Source organism: Neomonachus schauinslandi, chromosome 1, assembly GCF_002201575.2.
Source record: "Neomonachus schauinslandi chromosome 1, ASM220157v2, whole genome shotgun sequence".
In the NCBI taxonomy this organism is placed as follows: Eukaryota; Metazoa; Chordata; class Mammalia; order Carnivora; family Phocidae; genus Neomonachus; species Neomonachus schauinslandi.
The window spans coordinates 139,362,110-139,381,475 of record NC_058403.1 but is presented as its reverse complement, the minus strand read 5'-3'; the positions used below and the strand labels follow the sequence as shown (position 1 = coordinate 139,381,475).

Sequence of the window (19,366 nt, the reverse complement as noted above, 5' to 3'; positions counted from 1 at the left end):
ATTCCAAAATCCTCAACAAAATCCTAGCTAATAGGATCCAACAATACATTAAAAGGATCATCCACCACGACCAAGTGGGATTTATCCCCGGGATGCAAGGGTGGTTCAACATTCGCAAATCAATCAATGTGATAGAACACATTAATAAGAGGAGGGAGAAGAACCATATAGTCCCCTCAATTGATGCAGAAAAAACATTTGACAAAATACAACATCCTTTCCTGATTAAAACTCTTCAGAGTACAGGGATAGAGGGAACATTCCTCAAGTTCATAAAATCCATCTATGAAAAACCCACAGCGAATATCATCCCCAATGGGGAAAAGCTGAGAGCCTTTCCCTTAAGATCAGGAAAACGTCAAGGATGCCCATTCTCGCCACTATTGTTCAACATAGTACTAGAAGTCCTAGCAACAGCAATCAGACAACAAAAAGAAATAAAAGGTATTCAAATTGGCAAAGAAGAAGTCAAACTCTCGCTCTTCGCAGATGACATGATACTTTATGTGGAAAACCCAAAAGACTCACCCCCAAATTACTAGAACTCATCCAGCACTTCAGTAATGTGGCAGGATATAAAATCAATGCACAGAATTCCGTTGCTTTCTTATACACTAACAATGCAACCATAGAAAGAGAAATTAGAGAAACGATTCCATTTACAATAGCACTGAAAACCATATGATACCTCGGAATAAACCTAACCAAAGAGGTAAAGGATCTATACTCTAGGAACTACAAAACACTCGTGAAAGAAATTGAAGAAGACACAAAAAGATGGAAAAATATTCCATGCTCATGGATCGGAAGAATAAACATTGTTAAAATGTCTATGCTACCCAGAGCAATCTATACCTTCAATGCCATCCTGATCAAAATTCCAAAGAGATTTTTCAAAGTGCTGGAACAAACAATCCTAAATTTTGTATGGAATCAGAAAAGACCCCAAATCACCAAGGAAATGTTGAAAAAGAAAAACAAAGCTGGGGGCATCACATTGCCCAATTTTAAGCTATATTACAAAGCTGTGATCACCAAGACAGCATGGTACTGGCACAAAAACAGACATATAGACCAATGAAACAGAATAGAGAACCCAGATATGGACCCTCAACTCTATGGTCAAGTAATCTTTTTTTTTTTTTTTAGATTTATTTATTTATTTGACAGACAGACACAGCAAGAGAGGAAACAGAAGCCGCGGGAGTGGGAGAGGGAGAAGCAGGCTTCCCACAGAGCAGGGTGCCCGATGCAGGGCTCAATCCCAGGACCCTGGGATCATGACCTGACCCAAAGGCAGACGCTTAATGACTGAGCCACCCAGGCGCCCTGGTCAAATACTCTTTGACAAAGCAGGAAAAAACATGCAATGGAAAAAGACAGTCTCTTCAATAAATGGTGCTGGGAAAATTGGACAGCCACATGCAGAAAAATGAAACTCAACCATTCTCTAACACCATTCACAAAGATAAACTCAAAGCAGATGAAAGACCTCAATGTGAGACAGGAATCCATCAAAATCCTAGAGAAGAACATAGGCAGTAACCTCTTTGACATCGCCCACAGCAGCTTCTTTCAAGATACATCTCCAAAAGCTAGTGAAACAAAAGCAAAAATGAACTTTTGGGACTTCGTCAAGATAAAAAGCTTCTGCACAGCAAAGGAAACAGTCAACAAAACAAAGAGGCAACCCACAGAATGGGAGAAGTTATTTGCAAATGACACTACAGACAAAGGGCTGGTATCCAAGATCTATAAAGAACTTGTCAAACTCAACACCCAAAAAACAAATAATCAAGTCAAAAAGTGGGCAGAAGATATGAAAAGACACTTCTCTGAAGACATACAAATGGCTAACAGACACATGAAAAAATGTTCATCATCATTAGCCGTCAGGGAAATCCAAATCAAACCACATTGAGATACCACCTTACACCAGTTAGAATGGCAAAAATGGACAGGGAGAGAAACAACAAATGTTGGAGAGGTTGTGGAGAAAGGGGAACCCTCTTACACTGTTGGTGGGAATGCAAGTTGGTACAGCCACTTTGGAAACCAGTATGGAGGTTCCTCAAAAAGTTAAAAATAGATCTACCCTATGACCCAGCAATTGCACTACTGGGTATTTACCCCAAAGACACAGATGTAGTGAAAAGAAGGGCCATATGCATCCCAATGTTCATAGCAGCAATGTCTGCAATAGCCAAACTGTGGAAAGAGCCGAGGTGCCCTTCAACAGATGAATGGATAAAGAAGATGTGGTCCATATATACAATGGAATATTACTCAGCCATCAGAAAGGATGAATACCCAACTTTTACATCAACATGGATGGGACTGGAGGAGATTATGCTAAGTGAAATAAGTCAAGCAGAGAAAGTCAATTATCATATGGTTTCACTTATTTGTGGAACATAAGGAATAGCATGGAGGACATTAGGAGAAGGAAGGGAAAAATAGGGGGGAATTGGAGGGAGAGATGAACCATGAGAGACTATGGACTCTGAGAAACAAACAGGGTTTTGGGGGGGGAGGGGGGATTGGTTAGCCCGGTGATGGGTGTTAAGGAGGGCACGTACTGTACGTATAGCACTGGGTGTTATACAAAAACAATGGATCGTGGATCACCACATCAAAGACCAATGATGTATTGTATGGTGACTAACATAATGTAATAAAATTTAAAAAACCCAAAAAGACAGTATGGTACTGGCACAAAAACAGACACATAGATCAATGGAACAGAATAGAGAGCCCAGAAATGGACCCTCAACTCTATGGCCTACTCATCTTTGACAAAACAGGAAAGAATTTCAAATGGAAAAAAGACAGTCTCTTCAACAAATGGTGTTGGGAAAATTGGACAGCCACATGCAGAAGAATGAAACTGGACCATTTCCTTACACCACACCCCAAAATACACTCAAAATGGTTGAAAGTCCTAAATGTGAGACAGGAGTCCATCAAAATCCTAAAGAACACAGGCAGCAACCTTTTCGACCTCAGCCGCAGCAACTTCTTCCTAGAAACATCGCCGAAGGCAAGGGAAGCAAGGGCAAAAATGAACTATTGAGACTTCATCAAGATAAAAAGCTTTTGCACAGCAAAGCAAACAGTCCACAAAACCAAAAGACAACCGACAGAATGGGAGAAGATATTTGCAAATGACATATCAGATAAAGGGCTAGTATCCAAAATCTATAAAGAACTTCTTAAACTCAACACCCAAAGAACAAATGATCCAATCAAGAAATGGGCAGAAGACATGAACAGACATTTCTGCAAAGAAGACATCCAAATGGCCAACAGACACATGAAAAAGTGCTCAACGTTGCTCGGCATCAGGAAAATCCAAATCAAAACCTCAATGAGATACCACCTCACACCAGTCAGAATGGCTAAAATTAACAAGTCAGGAAACGACAGATGTTGGTGGGGATGCAGAGAAAGGAGAACCCTCCTACACTGTTGGTGGGAATCGAAGCTGGACAGCCACTCTGGCAAACAGTATGGAGGTTCCTCAAATAGTTGAAAATAGGGCTACCATACGATCCAGCAATTGGGTATTTATCCCAAAGTACAAATGTAGGGATCTGAAGGTGTACGTGCACCCTGATGTTTATAGCAGCCATGTCCACAATAGCCAAACTGTTGAAAGAACCAAGATGTCCATCGACAGATGAATGGATAAAGAAGTTGTGGTATATATTTACAATGGAATATTATGCAGCCATCAAAAGGAATGAGATCTTGCCATTTACAACGACGTGGATGGAACTGGAGGGTGTTATGCTGAGCGAAATAAATTAATCAGAGAAAGACATGTATCATATGACCTTACTGATATGAGGAATTCTTAATCTCAGGAAACAAACTGAGGGTTGCTGGAGTGGTGGGGGGTGGGAGGGATGGGGTGGCTGGGTGATAGGCTTTGGGGAGGGTATGTGCTATGATGAGCACTGTGAATTGTGCAAGACTGTTGAATCACAGATCTGTACCTCTGAAACAAATAAGACATTACATGTTAAAGAAAAAAAGATAGCAGGAGGGGAAGAATGAAGGGGGGGAAATCAGAGGGATAGACAAACCATGAGAGATGATGGACTCTGAAAAACAAACTGGGGGTTCTAGAGGGGAGGGGGGTGGGAGGATGAGTTGGCCTTGTGATGGGTATTAAAGAGGGCATGTTCTGCGTGGAGCACTGGGTTTTATACGCAAACAATGAATCATGGAACACTACATCAAAAACTAATGATGTAATGTATGGTGATTAACATAACATAATAATAAAAAAAAAAGATGGTTTTCTTGGTTCTAAGATTTGCGAGTTTTACTATTCCATGCCGGCGTGTTGGTCTGTTTTCCTTGATCTTGGTAGGCGTCCTCTCTGCCTCTAGGACATGAATGTTTGTTTCATTCCCCAGATTAGGGAAGTTCTCAGGTATGATTTGCTCAAATATATCTTCTAGTCCTCTCTCTCCACCCCCTCAGGGATCCCAATAATTCTTTGAATTGGAACATCGGAACATTTCATGGTGTCACTTATTTCTCTAAATCTGTTTACATGGATTTTAAGCTGTTTCTCCCAGGCCTCCTCTTTTTCCTTATTTTCTATCAACTTGTCTTCTAGATCACTAATTCGTTTTTCTGCCTCGTTTACCCTAGCTGTTAGAATATCTAGATTAGATTGGATCTCATTGATAACATTTTTAAGTTCTGCCAATTCAGCTTTCATTTTTGCCCTTAGAGACTCTATGTTGCCATTAATCGATTTCTCCATTCCTGCTATTGTCTTCATAACTGTTACCCTGAAGTCGATTTCTGACATCTTGGTTATATCTGTATCCATTTGTAAATCTGTGGCAGAAGTCACAGTCTCTAAGTCTTTCCTATTTTGGGGGTTCCTCCTCCTAGTCATTCTGTTGAGGAGTGGTTGAGGGAGTGTACAGAGTCCAAATTATTGACCACAACCCAAGCAAGATGCACCTGTTTTATAGGGACCTTAGGGTTGTCAGCCTCTTGTTCTCCCAGCCTGTCTTCTGGGGGAGGGGCAGCTGCCCTGTTACTCAGGCAACCCTGTTTGGGCAGAGTTGCCCTGCCACCTGTGGGGGAGGGGATGGGTTCAGTGAAAACCAATTTTCTGGGCTTTTTGTTCTCTGGTGGCTTCCTCTGGCAGTTTTCCCCGTATCTTCCATGAGTCAGAGCAGAAGAGACCGTTTCCAACCCTCTGCCTCAAAACAGAGATATCGCAGTTTGTTCTTCAGTGAGCTCTCCTGGCCACACTATCTCCGTTTCTGTCTGTGCTGCTAAAAACTGCAGTGTCCTGGGTTGTGTGCCCCTCAGCACCACTCCCAGTCCTCACCTCCAGATTGGGGCATGTCTCTTCCCTTTGTGCTTCTAAAACTGCCAGCTGCCCCCAGTTCACACAGGCAGCCTGCTGCTCCAGGTTTCAGTCTGGGGGCCTTCCCTAAAGTCCTTTCCCCACCGCTACTGGTCTGCGAGTCTGTGCCCCGTCCCCATTGCGGGAGGCTTTTGCCCACCAGCGGTGCAGGATCCTGAAAGTTCCCTCCCCCTTCCGTTTATCTTCCTATATCTGCCTGTGGAATCACAGCTCCCCACTTCATACCTTGAAACCAACCGCCTGTGATATTCTGTTTGTAGAGATCCAGATATATCTTCTTAAATCTCAGGCTGATTTCATGGGCATTCAGAGTGGTCTGGTAGATATCCAGCTCAATTCAGGGGACTGGTTGGAATAAGGTCCCCTACCCCTCCACCGTCTTTTCCTCCCAACTGGTCAGGGCTTTTTGAGGATAGCTTATATCTACTCCATGCACCATCAACTGGGCAGCTAAACTAGGGCAGAAGAAATCTCTTCCAATGATGGTTGGTACTGGCCATTTGCTGGGAGCTCACCTGGGGCTATTGGCTGGGTCCTTTGTTTACTTCCATGTGTTCTCTTTACATGGCTAGATCAGGCTTCATTTCCTACATTATGGTGGCTGAGAGCTGAGAGGGAGTATCTCAGGAGTTAGAGTTACAAAAATATAGCCTCCATGTACAAGCACTTTCCAAACATCTGTTAGCATAACACTTTCTAATGTCTCATTGGCTAATGCCAGTCACATGGCCAAGCCCAGAAATAATGTATGAAAGGAGTATGCAAGGCATGCTTACCAGTAAAAGTGCTTCGTTGGCAAGTCACCAATGGAATAGTCTGCTACACATAAAATGTAGTAAAGTTTATGCAAGTTTTGTAGATTCTTTGAAGAGACTGCATTTTATTTTTAGGTCACAGAGCTCAATATATGTTTATCTGACTATATTTATTGACCAATTATTCAGATCTTCTATATCCTTATTTATGTCAGTGATAAACTGGTGTGTAAAAATCTCCACCTACTATTGTGTTTTGTTTGTTTGTTTTTTAATTTAGTGGTTATCTTAGTTCAGGCTTATAACAGAATGCCATGGATTGGGTGGTGTACAAACAACAGAAATTTAATAGGCTGTGAAATCCAAGGTCAAGGCCTTGGCAGATGTGGTGTCTGATGAGGCTTGCTTCTTGGTTCACAGAAGGCTGTCTTCTAACTGTCCAATGTGTGCTGAAGGGGCAAGAGAGCTTTCTGGGGTTTCTTTGAAAAGGGCACTAGTTTCATTCAATCCCATTCAAGAGGGCTCTGACCTAACCACCTCCCAAAGGCCCCCTCTTAATACCATCCCATTGGGGGTTAGGATATCAACATAATGAATTTTGGGGGGCACACATCATTCCATAATCGTGGTCTTTATATTTATAACAGTTCCTATTTTGTTAATTTTTATGCAATTTAGTGCAAATATGTTACGGTTCATGAATCTTTATTTTCAATTTTATCTTTCATAAGTGACAAGTGGCTATCGTTGTACTATACACTTTTTTGTTTGCTTGTTCCAAGTGTTTCCTTTTTTTCATATTAGTATTATAAATGACCATTTTTGTCTTAACCCTCAGTCACTTTTATTATTTCTTGTTGTTCTATTGAATTTGTAATGACTCCATCTGGAATTCTTTGTCTTTTCATTGACTATTAAGAGCCTTCCTTTTGAATATGACCTGTTTTCTTAGACAATGAAACCATTCACAAAGCTTGTTAGTTTATACTTTTCATAAATTTGAAAAAGGAGAGGAAACAGATCAAGTAATCAATTTAAAAGCATTGAATCTTTCAGTGTTGGTACAATAAATTAAAGTGACAATCTCTAAATGTGTGAATAAAGCGAAGTAGAATCCTTATTTTCACTTTTTCTGTTTCTCTTTCTCCTTTTCTCTATTTAAACAGCCAACATTTGAGGAAAAGAGAGGAGTAGAAATTATTTGAGTGAATATGGTATCCCTGTACCTTATATTTTAAAAATGTGTTGCATTTGACAATCTTTCTAACATACTTGACAGGTCATTTTCCTGTTGTATTGGGAAGGAAACAAAGCAAAAAGAAGATAGCTAATTTTCCACAGTTCCACAGTGTCAAGGTGTCATTCCATTCAGCCACACCAGGTTCATTGCTAAATTGATTTATTTTCTTCATGAAGAGCTGGCATCCCGAGGACTACACAGATAACAGTTAATTCCTAAATGGAGCACAATGAATTTGGTACTGAAATGAAGGGCTTTATTTCTTCCTGTTTTGAAAATCTGTAGTTATTGTGTTTAAAAGAGAGAAGAAGGGATTATTTTTATAAATGTTCAGATTGTTAAAATTAATTTCAGTGGTGTTGGGAGTTGGGAATATGGAAATTTTCAAGGTTGATGCTTCTAAAGAAAGTAAAAGCTGTCTGCCTTGCATTTCAGTGACTTGAATAAGAGAAAAGTTTAGATAGGCCATTTAGCTCCTTCCTTATAGGAGGAAGGAAATTAGCAATTTAGTGTAGATAAAATCGTGGTAAAAATGGACCCTCATTCTTTAACTTTTACACAGAAATCTAGGAGTTATACAGTGGACAATTGTTTTTATTTTAAACCTTAATTTTAGGTTAATAGAACAATAGCCAATTATGGCAGAGCAGAATGTCAGCAAAACCATGTGTGAAGGAAAACAGTTTCTCTCATCATGTCAGAGTTATGGTCAGCAAAGAGCAGTTGTCATAAAATGTGACTTAATTCTTCCTTGCTCTTTGGAATCTCTTCCTTCTGTATTTCTCTACTCTGTTTTCATTTCATACTCTAATTTTAGGAACTGTAGTATAAAGATGCTTCCCGTGTGGCCTTGAACTCAGTATATCAGGCTGTTGTCCTTTAGCTCATTGTCAACCAGTTTATCAATACTATGGCCATTGATTCCCTGTGTTTTAATCTTTTCTCTCTCATTTCTCCTTATCAGTTTCCTGGGAATATCTACAGTGTTTAACACAAAGGAAGAGGTCGCTAATTGTGAGATGCAGACAATGGCCTCAGGGAAGATACCTTGGGTGAAGGAGGCTTTTCCATACTCCCCAAATCACAATGAATCTATTATTATTGATAGCTTTCTTTGTTGGGGTTTAGCAAATGATTTACTTATCAAGAACAGGGAGACAGAGTGAAATCAATTATGAGAAGGCTGCCAAAGGCCATGGCAAAGGTTTTTCATATATTCAGAGTTATGGAACTTCTGTTTAAGAGATGAAAGAGGAATGCTTTGCTTTTCTTCTTCAGTTGCATAAAATTACAGATTTAGGATCAATTTGCCCAGCATTTTATGAGGAAATACAGTGCGGGTTCAGTCTAAGACATCTACAATTAAAAACGAATTCTTGGGGTATCTGGGTGGCTCAGTCAGTTAAGCCTCTGCCTTTGGCTCAGGTCATGATCCCAGGGCCCTGGGATTGAGCCCCAGGTCAGGCTCTCTGCTCAGCGGGGAGCCTGCTTCTCCCTCTCCCTTTGCCTGCCACTCCCCCTGCTTGTGCTCTCTACCACCCCCCACCCGGTCAAATAAATAAATAAATAAATAAATAAATAAATACTTTAAAAAAAAGGATGAATTCTTAAAAGTGACTTTGAAATATGTGCTAGTTATCTTTTAGAATTAAAAAATCCTTTGTTTTGTTTAAAAAAATTGAATAAAAAACAAGTTTTAGTAGTGTAGCAAAAGTAATATATCATCAAAAATTATTTGCTCACAGATTTGTTTCTGAGTAGCAAGTACTCTAATTTTGAACATAATGTTGACTCTATCCCGTGTTTAGGTCACACTGAAAAACAAATTTAATCTTCCTTATAAAACTGTGTATATATCTGTCATTAAGATGTTTTTATTTTTTATTTTTTTTTATTTTTATTTATTTTTTTTTTTTAAAGATTTTATTTATTTATTTGAGAGAGAGAGAATGAGAGAGAGCACATGAGAGGGGGGAGGGTCAGAGGGAGAAGCAGACCCCCCGCCGAGCAGGCAGCCCGATGCGGGACTCGATCCAGGGACTCCAGGATCATGACCTGAGCCGAAGGCAGTCGCTTAACCAACTGAGCCACCCAGGCGCCCCATTAAGATGTTTTTAAACAGTAATTGGTGAATATAGCATTTCTTTCTTTTTTTTTGAACATAGCATTTCAAAACAGGAATAGATCTTATAAATCTCTCTTAAAGAGATGAGAAAATTGAGACCCTCCAAAGGTCAAATAATTGCTTAATGCCACAGAACAGTTAAATGCTAACTCATGAAATATACTTTTACTTTTAAATAACATCTATTTTCTTCATTGCACTTAAATTTGTATTTATTTACTTATGCTCATTGTCTCCCTTAGCATAATGTAAATGTCATGAGGCCAGGGATTTTTTGGTGTGTTTCATTCACTGCTATGTCCCAACATCTACAACAGTGCCTGGCACATAGTAGGTGTTCAATACATATTTATTGAGTTGATGAAAGTATGATTAGGGAAGAGTATGGGCTGTAGTGCTTTTTCAGTTTGGTGTCAGGCCATTTGTGTTTGCTGGCTTGGTAAGAGGTTTCATGCAATAGGTAGAATTTGATCTATATGTTAAAGGCTGGTATTGCTTGGTGGTGAAGGGAGTGAACATACTAGATAAGTGTTGCTATGAACTAGGGGCAAAGATTTGGAGGGAGGTTGACAAAGCTGCAACAGGGTGAGAGTAGGCCACCACTAGTGTTTCGAGATCACACGTACTTTTCTCAAATTGGACCTGGTGGAAAAGATAGCCTGACAGCATGGTCAGCACTACTAAGTTTTTTCACTGAGAGTGGTAAAAGTCCTTGGCCTATTTGACTTTGACTTGAATAGGCCAAAGGTCAAATAGTCATTTGGTTGTCCAGTCAGACATCTGTCTTCAGGATTCAGAAATATGACTGTTCCATCTTCACTACCATGTCTATTGTGATGCCCGTTTTTTTCCTAACCCACTTATTGACACAGCCCTCATGAAAGGTGCCAGATTTCCCTATATAATAAAGGATGATGATGATGATTATGGCACTTTGCATTTGTACAACACAAAATTTTTCATGACACTTGCACATAATTATCTCATGAACAGATTCTGCACTGCAGTAAATTGCAGTGTCATATAAAATGATCTGAAATCAGTTGTGCTTCCTGAGCAGTGTCCGCTGATCCTAGTGGGGAAAGGAAAATTGAGTCTAACTTGACTTTTCATTTTCCAGTTAAAATATCACATCAGTTAAAGGCAGATCGACAGCCACACTGGTATTCATAGGTCCTATTTTGCATAAGACAGCATCAATCTATTTAGTCTTTGTACTATCATGAGTTTTATATACATTACATATAAATGCTTCCCTGGTTTAAAGAAGTATTGCATTAGTCAGTGAAATGATGGGTCAGTTTTAGTTTTAAGAGTCATTACCACTCGTTCAGCGAAGTATATTGATAACTCTTCCAGTGAGTGTCTTGCCATCCTAGCTTATAAAATGTTGCCTGGGGGTCTGAATCCTACATCTCCCTGAACCCAGTCCACAGGAGGCAGGTGACCCAATGCGAAGGTTTGGCGTCTAGAAACCAGTCAATGCCTACCTCAACCTTGGAACTAATGAGGCTATTATGATGAATCATAGTCCAGTGTATTTATTATTTAACTAAATCACTTACAGATAAGACATGCTCATTGGGGCCTGGATTTAATTTCATATATTCATATGTGTTTTGTACTTTAAAAGGAGTTTCTAATCATTGATTTCATTGGTGTTAAGACACATTAATATATTTCTACATGCAACATGAGAGAAATGCGATACTTTTTGAGAAATGTCCCAAATGCCCATATAAATACACTGCTTTCGTTATTTTTATAAAGTAAGTGAAGAAAACCATACTTAATATGTAAATAGCTTTTTGTATGCCTTTCTATAAGAAGGGTGACTTGACAATGGAGAGTACACAAATAACATTGCAGCTAGGGTTGCCAGATAAAATACAGGATGCCAAATAAAATTTGAATTTCAGATAAACAACAAGGAGTTTTTCAGTTTGTGTCCCAGGTATTGTATTTTTTTAGTATAAATTTGTCCCAAATATTGCATTATTTTAATAGTTCAAATTTAACTGAGTGTCTTGGCTTTCTCTTGGCTAATGCTGCCAATCCTAGATGCAACTTAGGGGCAGGCAGGCCCTAAAATTTGTGAAAAAGGTGCAGCCAGTTTTCTTCAGGCAGAGTATATTATTCCATGGTTCTTGAATGTGTCATCCAATTCTCTTTTCTCTCTATAAGAAGTGTTTAGAACAGTATTGGAACTGTTTAGATATCAAATCTGTTTATCTGCTTACTGGCAGCAGGCTTCTATGAACTGAGAACATTTCCCTGATACCAGGGTTCAGAACCTCTAAGGATAAGACTTTAAGTGACTGTTAATATCCAGAATGATATTACCCATTGGCTATCCTCAACTGTGGATCTCATAGGCATGAATTACTATATTCCAAATTGATCTAGTTTCTTGTCCCACAGCTGCTTACCCTGTATCTATGTTAATGATACTGATACCCAGCCCATCATTCAAGCCAGACACTTGGGAGCCAGGAAATGAGGGGTCTTCCCTTCCCTTATTCTCTTTCTCCCATCCAGTCAGTCCTGTGGAATTCCTTTTTTCCCTGTTTCCTTTGCCATTGCATTAGTGGCAGCTCCCCCGTGTCTCTGTCTCCCCTTCTCTTCACTCCCTTCACCCTTGCATAGTGGGGAACACACTGGGATGATGAGAATGCCCTTTCACTTCTGTGGCTCTAGAGGGACTAGACCATATTCTATCTATGCCTGCAGGTACTTAGTAAGTAGGGTCTCATAGAAAAAAATCAGAACATGGAAGGATCTTGCAAATGCATTCATCATTCTGCCTAGAGTGCTTTTCGCTAAGCTCTGCTCATCTCACTGGTATCTCAGTGTCGCATTGCTCATTCTCTAGAAAATGCCCCTTGCCACTTATTTCCCATGGGTTCTCCCAACTTCCCTCATTTCCATTCATTCTCATTGATTCCCATCCCACCATAGGGATTGTTTTTGTGAGCTATTTCTCAGAAACATTTTACCCACCTCCAACAATCAGGAACATATGCCGACATGCACACACACACACACGTACTTGTGTGCATGCATGCACTTTATCCATCCTATTATTGCTAAACATTCTATATAGAATCATTCTAAGAGCATAATTTGCTTTTCAGTCTCAACAAACTATAATTATTGACCTTTATATTTAATTATGTCACTTCAGGTCAGATTTTTATCCTCATGAATTCATAGGGACTTTTGCATCATTGAGTGAGCAAATCTTGGATCCTGTGTTCCCAGACAGTTTATATTCTTTTAAAATTTACAGTTTTGTTTCTTTTTCACTTAACAATGATAAATTCATTCTCTTTCTCCTTCTTCTTTAAGGCAGTCTAGGGAGATGAAAGTTTGATAGCCAGAACCTGAGAACTAAATGTACTTTTATAATAGACTTAGAATTAATACATTGCAGTGGGATGCAAAAATCCCTTTCTATCCTTACCCAGTGAAGCAAATATTACTGGGTGAATTATTTTAATAAAAGAAACTTATTTCTAAACATTTAGCCTTAACTGTGTCCTAAACAACTCAAGATTCTTTTATTAGTAATTTCTAATATTTGTTAGACAAAATTTTCTTTTATGATGTCTCCCAACACCACTTTTAAGATGCAACGTCATTATATTGCCAATGAGATACTTTCTCAATAATAGCTTTTCAATTTCTCTAAAAATTCTAATTTCTTCTTAATTTCACATGCCCTTCAACAAATGAATCTCCCTCAGCTCTAGAATTTCTTTCTGCTCATTAGTGCTATATATAAGCTCATTCTTATGAACTCACAGCTGTCACATATTATAAGTTTATCTTCTGTGGCAAGTACTAGCATTTGGCAGGTTAAGTTTATCTGTGGGTCACTAGTGTGATAATGGTGGACACACCAGGAACTGGGGATAAATCTGAAGTGGCAGATGCCGTGGAAACATTGGATCTTGAGATCAGAAAGGTTCAGTGGGATGCAGAGTAGCCAGTCCCGAATCTCTCAGATTAAGAAAAAGTTCCGATGCGCCCACATATACGTGCACCCTCACACATACACACGTGTGCACACATGTGCACACACACACATCTTTAAAAACCAAAGGATAGTTTGAAGTGCAAATGGAAGCAGAGGTGGAAGTAGAAAAATAAAAAGAAATATTTGCCTCAGGAGGTAATGTTGGAGCAAAAATAGTCACAGATCCCACCAGGAATTATGAAGAAAACAGACCCCAGAGTTTAAGATGGCTCTCTGGGACTGACTATCTCCCTGATACAGAAGCTCTGGCCTTTGTCTGCAGAGATGCCTTGGCCCTTTTGCTATACCTTAGAAACAGCCCGTGAAATTCAAGAGGGGCACCTGGGTGGCTCAGTTGGTTAAGTGGCCAACTCTTGATTTCAGCTCAGGTCATGATCTTAGGGTTTTGAGATCAGGCCCATGTCGGGCTCCGCACTGCGTATGGAGCCTGCTTCAGATTCTCTCTCTCCCTTTACCCCTTCTCCCCCCAAAAAGAACTTTCAGAAAGTGTGAGGGTTGTTGACAGTGGTTGGGTTCTCAGCTCTGTTTGGTAAAATAGACAAATCATTCAGAGTCCAGCACTTTATCCTAAGAATCAGTGGTTTATAACAGAGCCACCACAGGATGAGGTGTGTGTGCCTGAGGGGCAAGTGGTTGGTGATTAGATCTGGGAATTGTCCACATATGGTTTTAATGGAAGCCTTGGGTGTGAAAGAAATTATCCAAGGAGAGACTGAAGAGTGAGAAGAAAAACATCATTTAACACGTGGATGAAAGAAACCACCATTATATGGGAACTGAGAGGACAGAAGGAACTACACTTTCTATTATTGCAACCTGCCTCCGCCCACCCACTCCTGACCTCCTTTATTCTAATCCAAGTTTTCTATTTCCTATAGCATTTATCACCTACTAAAATACTATGTAATGTAATTTACTTTTTAATAGTTATGTTATGCTTTTTATCTTCCCTGACCCCCATTTCTTACTGGAAGGTAAGCTCCATGAGGCAAGTGGCTTTGTTGATATATTCTAAGCAGATAGAACAGTGCCTGGTACTTTGTAACTTTATTGAATAAATGAAAAAAATAATGTCTCGACAAGTTTCCATTGATAGTGTCAAAAATTTCAGGGAAGTCACCTAAAACAAGTGAGGCAATGAGTAATCCACTGGTGCTCTAAGGAGGAGCCCTATCAATGGCAAAATAGCAATAGATGCTGGACTAGGGTTGGGTTGAATGATGGATGGGGGGTGAGGAAGTGGAGAGGGCAAAGAGGAATTACTCTTTCAAAAGACTTTGCTTGGAAATTAAGAAAAAGGTGGTACTTACAGGAGGACTCGGGGTCAAGGAAGGATTTTACATTATTTGTTTTTGTTTTTTTTAATGGGTGCCACTCACAGGGCAATGGCAGAACATGATCTGTTCCCTGGAAGTGGTGAAGGGATGCTTTCCGTTAGGGGAAGGTCACTTTAGTGGTTGTGGAGAGGGTGGCCTAGAGCAGGAGAGACTAGGCTCAAGGACCCAGATGGGCCACTGCTGTCAGAGAGGATGGGAGTGCTGTTATCTCTGACCGTGCCCTGAGTCTCTTCTCCACTGACTGTCATTGACCACCATTCCTTTCCCTCTGCCCTGCTCTTCTACTTCAACCCCCCTGGAATGCCTTCTGAGATTAGCAGTCTCCTCTTAGTCTCTCCTCTGAAACTTCACCTCCTGGCTTTAGGTGAAAACTAGTTGTTCTCTGAAGGTCCTGTGCTGGGGTTTGGAGATGGGCCTTTGTGAAGTAATTAGGTTTAGATGAGATCAGGAAAATGGGGTCCTCATGATGGGATAGGTGCTCTTATAACAAGATCAGTCACCCCCCAGCACAGTCCTCCCTCCACCCCCCAGTCATGTGAGGATACAGCAGGAACGTGGCCATCTGCAAGCCAGGAAGAGAGCCCTTATGGGGGTACAGAATTGGCTAGTACCTTGATCTTAGACTTCCCAGCTTTCTGAATTGTGAGAAATAAATTCCTGTTTATTCTTGCTTAAGACATTCCATCTATGGTCTTGTTATGGTACCTCAAACTGACTAATGTACTATTTCATTTATCTTACTGCTCAAATTGTTCCACGTTTGGTCACTGGGAGTTCTTTAGGTTATGTTCTGTGTCCCTTTGACATAACCTCATCATTATATGTTTTTTTTTTTTTCTTTTGAACACTAACTTGCTGGCAATACAAGATGCTCCAGGCTCATTTAGTATATATGTCCTGCCCCCAGTCCTAGAATCAGGCATTTCTCCAAGGAGTCCTGATTCTTTTTCTTAGAGAATGGTATTAAAAACCAAGATCTGGGGGCACTTGGGTGGCTCAGTTGGTTAAGCGTATGACTCTTGATTTCAGCTCAGGTCATGATCTCAGGGTCGTGAGATGGAGCCCCGTGTTGCAGTCTGCTCTGGGCATGGAGCCTGCTTAAGATTCTCTCTCTCCCTCTCCCTCTGCCCTTCCCTCCCAACACTCATGTGCTCTTTCTCTCTTAAGAAAGAAAGAAAGGGGGCGCCTGGGTGGCTCAGTGGTTAAGCGTCTGCCTTCAGCTCAGGTCACGATCCCAGAGTCCTGGGATCGAGCCCCACATTGGCTCCCTGCTCAGCGGGAGTCCTGCTTCTCCCTCTCCCACTCCCCCTGCTTGTGTTCCCTCTCTCACTGTGTCTCTCTCTGTCAAATAAATAAATAAAATCTTAAAAAAAAAAAAGAAAGAAGAAAAAGAAAGAAAGAAAGAAAAGATCTGGTGCTAAGAGTGCTCATTGCTACGGGAATATTGTCATTTCTAGGCCTTTTCAGCTGGCAGAGCAAGGAGATATAGTGAATACTAACCTGTGTACATACAGGTATCTGTAACTATTTCTATATGCAACCACAGGCATCAATAATAGGCTAAACATGAGTTCAAGGTGTTGTCTCCAACTCTATTTTAATACCCTGTGGTAGAGTACATCTAACCTACTTCTTTCCTTGCTTATCTATAGATTCCCTCTCCAACAGTGAGAAGTCTGGCTTTTGCCATCTGCTAATTCCAGGATACATATATAGCAGGATCAGAATTGTTACTCTTTACCCCTAGAGGAAACAACTTTATTGACTAGCAGATAGTCCTAATGTACAGTACCTTTTGCCTGTCATCTTACTGTTTCCAAAACATGGAATGCTTCACAAATTTGCATGTCATCCTTGTGCATATGTCAGGCTAATCTTTACTCCATCATTCTAATTTTAGTACATGTGCTGACAAAATGAGTCCAATAATCAAAACTTTAACAAACATGATAATATGATGACTGCAGGAAGGAAGAATATACTTACCTACACACAAAACCTTTTAACATCTGTTATCTAATTTCATTTACTTTGGTCTGTTTAAAGGAAAAAAGTGCCCCCTCCAAACTTACATAAATCATCTTATTATTGAATTACTTAAGAGTTACCAAAATATTCATATTTTAAAATGTTTTAAAAGACATCAAGGTCCACTGTTTTTCTTGTTTACCTCACTTCGTAAATAAGAATCCTTGGCAATTAGCAACTTAATTGTTGATATATCAGTGAAGGGCTAGTGGTGGAATTTTAAAATCTAAATGAAAAGTTTATCTTTTTAAAAAAATTAGATTAAGCATCCTTCCAGCCTCATCTTTCTTCTACCTTATTTTCACTATCAATTTGTGAATTTATGACTTTGTAAAACAGAGGTCATGTTTAGTGTCCAGCCTCATCTCAAAGGCTGCTGATTATGAGTTATGTTTACTTATTTATTAAAATATTTATAATAAATACACATTGTTCCCTGCCACCCACTTAACTCTTTAATACCCGTGGCTTCACTTAAAATTTTTTTCCAGCTCTGTAGAGGTATATACAACTAAAGAGGTATATATAAAAATTGTATATATTTAAGGTGTACAGTGTGATGTTTCAGTGTACTTACACATTGTGAAATAATTACCACAATCAAGCTAATTAACATATCCATCACCTCACATAGTTACCTCTTTTTTGAAATTTTATTTTATTTAAATTCAATTACATAGTTATCTCTTTGTGTGTGTGATGAGAATACTTGTGATCTACTTCTAGAAAATTTCAACTATATAATACATTATTATTAACTATAGTCACCATGTTGTACATTAGATCAGCAATAATAAAAATAAATACTTTTTTATTGATGTATGACAATGGATGTAATTTTTACACACCTAATTGTAAATATTTTAATCTTTGCCAGAAGAGCCCCTATTTTTGTTTAATATTGCCTAAGTTATGTTTTATTTTATCACTAAAAGATTTTAGATGACTGGATCACATAGGAATAACCATTTTTAAAATACAGATTAATGTTTTTGTTTGGAAAAATGAAAACCCATTTTAAATTGTGTGTGTATATACTATTTAACTTCTTTCCTCTAAATGAAACATTGCTAGCTATAAATCTCTATATTTTTCTAAATGTGGTTGGGCTCACCTTAAGCAGAGAAACTGGAAAAAAAAACAAAAAATTTTTCAAGCGTTTTCTAAATAATAACCACCAAAAAACTTATATGATATTTATAAGTTGTGGCTGAATCAGTGACTTTAGCCATATTTCCAAAAGGCTGGGTTCTTCTGAAGGTGAAAAAACATGAATAGGTTTTCTCATAGAACCTGCATTAGTTTTCTAAGGCTGCCATAACAAAAATGCAAACAGACTGGGTGGCTTAAATTTATTTTCTCACAATTCCAAAGGCTGGAAGTCCAAGATCAAAGTGTTGGCCAGTTTAATTTCCTTTTAGGCCTGTCTCCTTTGGCTTACAGATGCCAGGATTCCACCCTCTTGTTGCATCTTCACATGGTTGTTCTTCTGTATATGCACGCTCATGGTGTCTCTTCCTCTTCTTGTAAGGATACCAGTCATATTGGATTAGGGCCCATCCTAGTGGTATCATCTTAACTTAATCATCTCATACCGATCTTACTTTAAAATATGGTCACATTCTGAAGTAGTGGGATGGGACTTCAACATATGAATTTCGGGGGGGACACAATTCAGACCATAACAGAACATTTTGTTGTGCCTTCTAGAAACCAGACTCTGTGTTCTGTTTGTCATTGCTTTTGGTTGTAATTATGAAATTCTTACCTTAGAAAATAGTTGAAGTTTACCCCAGAAGAAAAGTGATAGTTGGCAACCATGTTCTTTGTCTTTAATTTCCCTTTCTTATTCTTTTTCAGAGAAGTAATTCTTGGTCTTTTTTCAGGGGCTCATGCACAACTTTGAAAATCTGATAAGAGCTATTATATAAGCTAACTTTGACAAACTGCTTCAAAACTTAGTGGCTTAAAACAATAAACTTTTTTTTTTTAAATCAATACACTGTGTGTTGGCCAATTGGGCTGGTCCCAGTGAGGATTGCTGATCAGAGTATTGGCTGGGCTCAGTGTGCATTGTGGTTACCTGGTTTCCAATGGCTTCACTCACAGGTCTTATGGTTGACTGTCTATGGGTAGTGGTGGTGGAGGTAATTGGGCCATATATTATCATCATCCAGCAAGCAGACCTGGGCTGAGCCACCTGGTCGTGTTTATAGGGTTTTCAAGAGCAGGAAGGAAGAGAAAGCCCTGAAGAGTAAGTACTTTCTAAGTCTCTTCTTGTATCACTTTTGCTGGTATCTTCTTGGCCAAAGCAAGCATATTAAGTCCAGATTCAAGGGGTAGAGAAATAGACTCTTTCCTTTAATGGGAGCTGCAAAGCCACAGTGTAAAGGGGCACACCTGTGGGAAAAAGAGGAGTTTGTGGTCTTCAGTGAGAAGGA

At 39.4% G+C, this 19,366-nt stretch overlaps 1 protein-coding gene and 1 non-coding gene across 2 annotated transcripts in view; one reads left to right on the top strand and one right to left on the bottom strand.

The window, feature by feature from the left end:
* The window catches only part of NEK10 (NIMA related kinase 10), a 226,881-nt gene that overhangs the window by 122,782 nt on the left and 84,733 nt on the right, over positions 1-19,366 (top strand). The window lies entirely within an intron of this gene.
* On the bottom strand, positions 16,715-16,821 carry LOC123326987. The gene has a single exon (XR_006541457.1). It is a non-coding gene; the product is annotated as a U6 spliceosomal RNA (small nuclear RNA).